At 42.8% G+C, this 10,623-nt stretch overlaps 1 pseudogene; it reads right to left on the bottom strand.

Moving 5' to 3' along the window:
* Positions 1-819: 819 nt before the first annotated feature.
* Positions 820-936, bottom strand: LOC124596989 (annotated as a pseudogene).
* Between the last annotated feature and the right edge of the window lie 9,687 nt (positions 937-10,623).

Genomic DNA, 10,623 nt, shown 5'->3' with positions numbered 1-10,623 from the left:
TTTGTACGTTATCGATCCATTTATTTTACACTTTTTCATATCGCAACATTTAAATACGTCCTGCCTATGGGACTTAACATCTGAGGTCATCAGTCCCCAAGAACTTAGAGCTACTTGAACCTAACTAACCTAAGGACATCACACACATCCATGTCTGATTCAAAATTGCGACCGTAGCAGTCGCGCGGTTCCGGACTGAATCGCCTAGAACCGCTCGGTCACTGCGGCCGGCTTGTAGCAACAGCTGCAGTAGTACCAATATTGTCAGAATTAACTTCATTAGTTCATAGTATTATTCACTCACAGTGCCACCTCAGACATTCAGATCATTTTAATGCTATTTGTCTTATCAAAACCGTTATTTCTTAGGAATCTATGATGTAAAAAAGGGGAAAATAGGCTGAAGGTGTGGGCTGAAGTTTGTGTTAGGGAGGCCATTGGACTAGGGTAGTCTGTGAAGCTGTGTTACATATACTGCTACGATGGTGTAATGACTAATACATCTGCTTAGTAAACAGGAGACCCGGGGTCAAGCCATCGCACAAATTTTGATTCATTTCTTCGCTTCTATCATTATCGTAAAAAAGGTACTCCATGTGTAAAACCCTGGTCCGATGTAAGAGAGGCCCTGCTGTCCCTAATCAGATCAGACCAAATAAAAAAGTACATAAAAAATTGACAGACACGAAAAATAAATTAAACTCTCTAAGCAGATATTGCTCTCCCGGTCGTTACGATAGTTTTCTTTGCCCGGAGCCGCTACTACCCGGTCGAGTAGCTCCTCAGTTGGCATCACGAGGCTGGGTGCACCCCGAAAAATGGCAACAGCACATAGCGGCCCGGATGGTCACCCATCCAAGTGCGGCCACGCCCGGCAGCGCTTAACTTCGGTGATCTGATGGTAACCGGTGTATCCACTGCGGCAAGGCCGTTGACACTTTTCAGTAAGCGCTCGTAAAACTGCACAACTACACATCGTATCTGACATTGTCCGAAAAGTACGAATATGACAGATTAGACATGTAAAGAGACATTTCCCAGTTGCTCAGTACCCGAGTAGAATAGAACAGGAAATCGCTGACAAGACATTGGTACGAAGTGTGCTCCGCCATGCACTATACAGAGTCTTCCAGGAGAAATAGTCAGTATTCAGGGATAAGACAGGGACGATCATTCGAAGCAAAAAAGTCTAATGGACCTTCAGAGCTATGAGCATTTCTTCGTCTTCACACTGTGAAATAAGTCTCTTCTACTGGAAGATCTTTGCTTTCCATATTTTAAGAGGTGTTAGTATGGATGAAAACAAGAAAAACTGTCCAGCAGACATGGGCTCTAAAATGCGGACCCGAAGAGCTATGAGTACTTGTTCCATCTTCGCTACTGAACAAGTGCTCAAAGTTCGCAAGGTACGCAGTTTAGAGTCCATGTTTACAAGACAATTTTGTCTTGCTTTTCTCCATACTACATCCTCCCAAAATATGGAAAGGAAACAGGCTGCAATATAAAAGATTTGTTTCACAGTAACGAAGGTAGTGAATCGCTCACAGCTCTTGAGTTATGTATTTTAGAGCCCATGTTTACTGGATTTGTTTGCTTAGAATGATGCTTCCTGTCATATCTCTGAATATTGACCATTCCTCCTGGGACACCCTGCTTGAGATATACATCTGTAGACGTAGCTGCAGTAACTCGTTGTTTAGGACCGTACGAACCCTGTAGTACATACGTGAATTGTCGGCCACCGGTGTTGCCTAACAGTACGTAAGCCGCCCCGGCATCACGCCGTTTGTTTACAGCTAGAGATCTACTTGCTGATAGCACAATACCAGAACAATACGCACTGTGCCAGTTCAGCTATCTTTGTCTCAGGTCACTCAATGACAATGCTTAGCCAAGAGAAGATACCTCGCCACCTGATCTACTTGCAAGTCTGCGTCTACTTGCCGCCATCACGTGGTGGCACACTTAATGCCACTTCCTTAGACAAAAAAAATTTCATGAAAAGTTTTGCGTCTTTCTTAAGAGCCGACTTGACGTGGCGAAAGAAGCCGCTAAGCCCATAACGGTTACGTTTGTTTCACTGCAATAGTGGTTCGTTATTTCAGTTATGATATAGAATGATAAACTGGCAATGCAGATTGGGAATAGCAAGAAGCACGTCTAAAAAAGACTAATTTGTTAACATCTATTATAAATTTAAGTATTAGGAAGTTATGTCAGGAGTGAAGAAATAAAAACTTTATGTTTGTCGGTGGCATTGTAATTCTATCAGAGATGGCTAAGTATTAGCAAGAATGGACATTGTCCTGAATGGAGGTTTATAAGATGAATGTCCCAAAGGTAAAACAACGGTAATAAAATGTAGAAATAATTAAATCTGATGATTGTGATACAGAATTAGATTAGAAAATGAGACACTAACAGTAGTCGCTGAGTTTTGTTATTTCCACAGCTAAATAACATGATGACCGAATTTGAGAGGACAGGCAGTAGCAAGGAAAAGGAGCTCTGAAAGAAGGAAATTTATTAATATCGAATATAACTTTAAGTGTAGGAAGTATATTCTGAAGGTATGTCTGTAGTGTAGGCTTGTACAATAGTGAAACACGGACGGTAAACAGTTCAGATGTCCGCCCCGGTAGCTGTGTGATGCCGGCACGGTAGCTCAGCGTGTTCGGTCAGAGGGCTGCGTGCTCTCTGTAATAAAAGAACTGAGTCAAGGAATCAACGCTCAACTTGAACGGATGTCTTGTGGCGTCCGCCCAGACAAAACGCAACGCTCAATATCGACAAAAAAAAAAAAAAATGTTGTCAGCGCGACGGACTGTCAATCCTAAGGGCCCAGGTTCGATTCCCCGCTGGGTCAGAGGTTTTCTCCGTTCAGGGGCTGGGTGTTGTGTTGTCCTAATCATCATCACTTCATCCCCATCGACGCGCAAGTCGCCGAAGTGGCGTCAAGTCGAAGGACACAGCGAACGGTCTACCCGGCGGGAGGCCCTAGTCACACGAAATTTATTTAACAGTTCAGACAAGAAGAGAATAGAAGCTTTTGAGATGTGAAGCTGCAGAAAAGTACTGAAAATTAGATCTTTGGATCGATTAGCTAATGAGGAGGTGCTGGATCGAACTGAAGAAAGAAGAAATTTATAGCTTATTAATAGCAAAGTTTCTGAGGCTTCAAATAATGATTAGTTTCATAATGGAGGGAAGTGTGAGAGTTAAATCTGCGGAGGGAGAGCAAGGTTTGAGGACAGTAAGTGGGTTGTAGTAGTTATTCAAGAGATGAAAAGACTTGCACAGAATAGACTAGAGTGAAGAGCTGCTTAGGACTGACGATCTCTACAACAAAAGTAGGACAGCACATATTGTCAATGCAACAGGGTGCAGCCAGCGAATGAACTAACATTCACCGGAGTCACATTTTAAGCCTGCGTTACACTGGAAAGTCATTCAAAAGAATTGCCTAGTGCACTAGTTCCAAGGTGGCAGTGTTAGTGCCGATGGGCCAAGGAAATGGTACGCCTCTCATTCTGGTTACAGCCGGCAGCAGCACGTTAATATACTCTTCAGCCGCGTCAGACAAGCAGAAATTGGCGATCTCAGCACAACTTGAGGCCACAGCTGCACCCTGAGTGTTACCTAAGGTCAAAATGTATCTTAAGTTGGAAGTGCAGCCTCCTCAAATGGTTTAACGAAAGTGCGTAACAGAGGTGCTGACTTAACGTTCAATGATACCCAACCCAGTATCTGATGTTGCTAATGCACGCCTGTGCGTTGGAGTTCCATTCGGCGATAGACGACCAGAGTTTTGATGGTGGAAGAAATTTTTACCCCCAGTATTTTGCCGACATGGGGATTAGGTGTGGAGGTATAAGCTGTTTGATCAAAACACTTTGAGTCAGTGGCCTATGCTCGATTCCAGACCTCTCCACACTGCCTTACTGAGTGAGAGCGTGTGACGATGGTAATTCGTGCATCTAGTAAGGATGGTAAGAACTTCGCCCCTCACCTCCCCCCCCCCCCCCCCCCCCCGTCAATGTCGCTTAGTCCTCCTGCGTGGTATGAATTCCATACTTTCGTGTAATATTGTAAGTGGGTATGCACAATTGATTTAAAAGCAGTGTCCTTGTAGAATGACAGCATTTTCCCTTGTATTTCCAACGAACGAAAATCTGCCTGTCTCTTGCCTTACCTGTAACTGAACCTATGTGATCATTACCTTACATATCGCTACAGACTGATCGTAAATGGTGAATTCTTATATCATAGTAACAGGATACTACAATATTTTGTTTACATTTAAAGCAAGTTGTCAGTGTTCGCAAAAACTGGAAATCTTATAAAGACCTGACTGAATATGTTTGTTGAAGCGTAACACCTTTCATCGCGCCTATGTAAGTAATAGACGGTAGCAGGCAGACAGCTTCATACAGTCTGGAACTGCAAGACCGCTACGGTCGCAGGTTCGAATCCTGCCTCGGGCATGGATGTTTGTGATGTCCTTAGGTAAGTTAGGTTTAACTAGTTCTAAGTTCTAGGGGACTAATGACCTCAGCAGTTGAGTCCCATAGTGCTCAGAGCCATTTGAACCATTTTGAACCAGCTTCATACATGAGCCATGTCTCGCATGACAGATGCTTTCGGAGCCAGTAGCTAGTTGCAAGTAGTTTCGGCTGTGGCCGAAAGGTGTCAATATCTTACGAACTATGAAATTATTAAGTAGTTACAACAGTATAACTTGGAACTTCTAACTTACCATTATTATGACTTTCATTAATTATTGCTAATTTGTTTAATTATTATTGTGAATGGTGGTGGAAATGTGAAGTATTAAGTAAATGAACACTTATGTCTATTAGCTGAGTATACGTCAGAGTGAGAGCTGTGTATTGAGAGAGTGAATCATACTCAGGGGAAATTGTTGAGTGCAACTAGCCATTTTTATGGGACTGAGAAAACAAGTTACATTTTACGATAATTTTGTTATTTATAGAGCGCGTTATTTTTATGTTGGTGGATTTTACAAATTTGTTCTTTTGATAAATTGTTCATTGGTTAAAAGTAGAAGACAGGGGATTGCGCGGTTTAATACCAATATTGGATTGGCTATGAAGTGCATAAGCTAATCAGAGGCCAGTACGTTCGCGTGTATTTTGTGGGCTAAGAGAATTACTTTGTGAAGACGATAAGTTCAGTTCGGAGGTCAGCCGCGATCATGCTCGTACGTGGATATAAGGAACTATGAATAGACGCAAAAATTTTGTGGAATAATTATTAAAACTTGATCGAGGAGTGCCGCAAAGTGGACGCGGACGTGTGAAAAAAGACAAACACGTGAAATTCCGACGTAATACGTAAACTGTGACTTTTGAATAACCAAAATCCGCGTTGCGTATTATACGAGACGTGACCGCAAACTGAATATTGATAGCGGTCAAACTGTGTAATATTTGAGCAAGCGTTCTGTCACAGGTAATCCGTTTGGTAATCCTTTTGATAACGGGTTTAGTTAATTACCACAAGCTGGCTACTGCAGGTGAGTGTGATACGTGTGAATGACGAAACTGTAACTTACGATTAGTACGGGCTTGGCAGTGTTTCTGTATCAAACAAGACACAATGTATTGAAGTTTTCATTCACAAACTATCTTTCAATTAATTGCTCTGTTAATCTGATACTAAAATACGTTCGTCGCCTAGTTGGATCCGTATAATGCTACTTACAGTGGAAGAATACCATTCGCTTATAACAGGAAATCAGTGTGCACCGAGCCGCAGAAGAACAAATTCACTACAAAGTGAGTGGGCACTTTCTGTAGGACGAGCACAAATAATCGCGCAGATGCACTTTGGTACTTTTCAGATAGTACTTCGTTATAGATAACAGCATGGTCTGCGGAAAGTTGGAGATATTTATTATATTGTCTAACAGGTCTTTAATTTACAAGATAAACAAAATGGGTCGCTAAACACTTTCCGGCGAAACGCCTGGAGTTACTTCGACTGCCACTGTGCGCGGAGCAAGAAAACCCTTCCGATTAGATGGCTGAACCGAACAGGACCAATTCCGGGCATCTTTAAGTTGGAAGCCTTCGCCTGCAATGGGCCTATATACTTATGGTGTTTATTGAGGAAACACTGAATAGCGCACCAAGCGAGGTGGTACTTCGGTCGCATTTGGGAGGTATTGTGCTCAGGTCCCCATCCGTTTGTCGTTTCACAAAATCACTTACAGAAAATAGTGGAACGCTTCTTTTGAACAGGTCGCAGCCAAGTTTCTGCACCTGAGCTACTTTTCTAACAATCTTGTAGTCGACGAAACATTGTATCCTAATAATGTATTCCTTGCTCGCACATTCATTAATAGCAGTAGCGTTGACTGTTGTGGAACAGTGCACGATAGGCCAATAATTTCACCCAGCCGATTCTTTTTCCGTTTGACAACGGATCCTTCCAGTACAACCACGCCCATTGACACTTCTCCCGTTACCCAATGCACTCTTCTAATTCGTATATGCATCTTCAGATAGGCTACGGAGCGCAAGGTGTTATGTTTTTTGGAACGTGAATGAATTTTTTAGCTATATTTAAAGGTCTTACTTTACAACAATTATGCGATTTCGGCGCCATCTTCACGTCCCTGAATACAAGAAACACATTTTTGACCTATCTGCACATAACGCAGTTAAATAAAGTAAATAACATTACACATAAAACATCATGTAACAGGCAGTGGCGAAAACAATGAGAAAACTATGGATTGTCGTCTATATCCCACTAAAGCCTATCGGCCTTACGAAGTAAAGGCGAAAGCAACGAAAACTAGTCATAAAACACACTAAGCGATCAATGGATAAGTTGTAAAGTAATATTGAATAATAAGGCGTAATCAAATGAAAACCGAACACCACCACAACGCGACCATTTAATGGTTTCCTACAAAACTAATCACCACAGGCGTTAAGACATTTATCCCACAGTAGAAGAAACGATCAATTCCTGTTTCATAGAACGTCCACGCATTTATTTCTTCAGGTCGTCAAAGATGTGAAAATCACACAGTGAAAGATCCGGACTGTACGGAGGATGTTGCATTGTTTCCAAACCAAATCACTGAAGCATAGCCTTCGTCCGATTGGCAGTGTGTGTGTGTGTGGGGGGGGGGGGGGGGGCTTATCTTGCAACAGAATGATTCAGTCCGACAGCATTCCGGGACGTTTTGACATTATGGTGCCTCGCAGTTTCAGAAAAGTGTAGTTCCACACTCAAGGAACTCGACGAGTAAAGTGGTTCAATTGGCTCTGAGCACTATGGGACTTAACATCTATGGTCATCAGTCCCCTAGAACTTAGAACTACTTAAACCTAACTAACCTAAGGACAGCACACAACACCCAGGCATCACGAGGCAGAGAAAATCCCTGACCCCGCCGGGAATCGAACCCGGGAACCCGGGCGTGGGAAGCGAGAACGCTACCGCACGACCACGAGATGCGGACCTCGACGAGTAGAGGGCCCCTGAACTCAAAGAACGTCCTAACGACCTTACGGGAATTGTAGTGAACAGCTCTGATTTTTCTTTGGTGGAGGAGATGTTTCCACTGTGGCTTTGCTGTTTTCCCTTGAGCTGTCATAATGCTGCCGGGAGGAGTCATCCTGTCGCACGATAATATCCGCCCCCACATTGCCAGTCGGTTGAAGCTGCGCTTCACTGATTTGGTTTGGAAACACTGGAACATCCTCCGTATAGTCCGGATATTTCACCGTGTGATTTTTCACATCTTTGGCGACCTGAAGAATAAATTCGTGTACGTCGGCTTCAGTCGGACAAGGTAATGCAAGGGTAGGTGCAGTTGTACGAGGGTTGAATGAAAAGTAATGCCTCCACCTTCGTTAATTGGGTTTGGATGGGAAAATTTTAGTAAATCAAACGCAGAAATAATATTTAGAATGTGATCTTTAATTACCAATATTCACTTTTCCACATAATCATCAGCCAATTGGATACATTTCTGCCAACGATGAACAAGTTTTCTGAAGCCGTCACGGAAGAAGTCGACACTCTGTTTCCGCAACCACAGTCTCACAGTTCTCTCAATGTCTTCATCAGAAGCATAATGATGTTCCCACAGATCGTCTTTCATTATCGGGAACAGATGGAAGTCAGATGATGCTAAATCTGGACGGTGGTGAGATTCAGTCTCTTAAGTTCTACTGTGGTGGCACGTGAAATGGGGTGGTTTGGCATTGTCATGTTCGGGAAAACATTTCCCTTTTCCTTTAGAACCCTTGTAAGCCGTCGTTTCAGAGTTCGCAGCATTGTGATGTAAAGCTCTGAATTGATTGTTGTTCCACGATCAAGGAAATCAACATGGTTAATACCATCTGCGTCCTAGAACAATGTGGCCATGATTTTTCCAGCTGAGGGCTGCGTCTTGAATTTTTGTTTTCTGGGGCGAGTCTTTGTGTCGATATTCCATAGACTGGCGTTTCGTCTCCGGGTCGTAAAGGTGTACCCGCGTTTCGTCTCCTGTCACAACAGAGTGGAGAAAGGCTTAACCTTCATTCTCGTAACGCGAGAGGAGTTACTGGCAAATTTCAAGTCTGTGCACTTTCATTTCAGGAGTCAGCATCAAGGGTACCCATGGTGCACAGATCTTCCGACAGCCAAGCAAAGCAATAAGGTGACACACAAGTTCTTGTGAAATGCCGATTGTACTTTCAGTTTCTCTCTGAGTGATACGACGATCGTCATGAATTAATCATCATCATCATTTAAGACTGATTATGCCTTTCAGCGTTCAGTCTGGAGCATAGTCGCCCTTATAAAATTCCTCCATGATCTCCTATTCAGTGCTAACATTGGTGCCTCTTCTGAAGTTAAGCCTATTACTTCAAAATCATTCTTAACCGAATCCAGGTACGTTCTTCTTGGCCTACCCCGACTCCTCCTACCCTCTACTGCTGAACCCATGAGTCTCTTGGGTAACCTTGCTTCTCCCATGCGTGTAACATGACCCCACCATCTAAGCCTGTTCGCCCTGACTGATACATCTATAGAGTTCATTCCCAGTTTTTCTTTGATTTCCTCATTGTGGACACCCTCCTGCCATTGTTCCCATCTACTAGTACCTGCTATCATCCTAGCTACTTTCATATCCGTAACCTCAACCTTATTGATAAGGTAATCTGCAACCACCCAGCTTTCGCTCCCATACAACAAAGTTGGTCGAAAGATTGAACGGTGCACAGATAACTTAGTCTTGGTACTGACTTCCTTCTTGCAGAAGAGAGTAGATCGTAGCTGAGCGCTCACTGAATTAGCTTTGCTACACCTCGCTTCCAGTTCTACGTTGCCATCCTATGAGAATATGCATCCTAAGTACTTGAAACCTTCTTCATACCATAGTCCTTACATTTCTGATCTAGCTCTGAAATATTACTTTGCAAACTTTCAATCGAATCTGCCATCACAACTAAGTCATCCGCATATGCGAGACTGCTTATTTTGTGTTCACATATCTTAATCTCACCCAGCCAGTCTATTGTTTTCAACATGTGATCCATAAATAATATGAACAACAGTAGAGACAGGTTGCAGCCTTGTCTTACACCTGAAACTACTCTGAACCACGAACTCAGTTTACCGTCAACTCTAACTACTGCCTGACTATCTATGTAAAGACCTTTAATTGCTTGCAAAAGTTTGCCTCCTATTCCATAATCTCGTAGAACAGACAATAACTTCCTGCTAGGAACCCGGTCATATGCCTTTTGTAGATCTATAAAGCATAGATACAATTCCCTGTTCCACCCGTAACACTTCTCCATTATTTGCCGTAAGCTAAAGATCTGGTCCTGACAACCTCTAAGAGGCCTAAACCCATATTAATTTTCATCCAACTTGTCCTCACCTAATACTCGCACTTCCGTTTCAACAATACCTGAGAAGATTTTACCCACAACGCTGATTAAAGAGATACCTCTGTAGTTGTTACAATCTTTTCTGTTTCCACGTTTAAAGATTGGTGTGATTACTGCTTCCGTCCAGTCTGATGGAACCTGTCCCGACTCTCACGCCATTTCAGTTATTCTGTGTAGCCATTTAAGACCTGACATTCCACTGTATTTGATGAGTTCCGACTTAATTTCATCCACCCTTTATTGCACTGCAATCTATTGACCATTTTCTCCACTTCCTCAAATGTGATCCTATTTCCATCATCATTCCTATCCCATTGTACATCGAAATCTGAAACATTACTGATCGTATTTCCATCTACATTGAGCAACTCTTCAATATATTCCCTGCATCTTCCCAAGGCATCAACAGGATTCACCAGCAGTTTTCCTGGCCTGTCCAAAATACTTGTCATTTCCTTCTTACCTCCCTTTCGAAGACTGCTAATTACACTCCAGAATGGTTTTCCAGGAGCTTGACCCAAAGTCTCCAACCTGTTTCCAAATTCTTCCCAAAATTTCTTCTTGGATGCTGCAATTATCTGTTTGGCTTTGTTTCTTTCTTCAACATAACTTTCTCTGTCTACCTGTGTTCTAGTATGTAGCCATTTTTGATACACCTTCCTTTTCCTTTTACAGGCTGCCTTGACTGTGTCATTCCACC

The sequence above is a fragment of the Schistocerca americana genome, chromosome 2 (genome assembly GCF_021461395.2).
Source record: "Schistocerca americana isolate TAMUIC-IGC-003095 chromosome 2, iqSchAmer2.1, whole genome shotgun sequence".
Classification (NCBI taxonomy): domain Eukaryota; kingdom Metazoa; phylum Arthropoda; class Insecta; order Orthoptera; family Acrididae; genus Schistocerca; species Schistocerca americana.
Note: the sequence above shows the minus strand (reverse complement) of the source record. Positions and strands in the feature narration are given on the sequence as shown.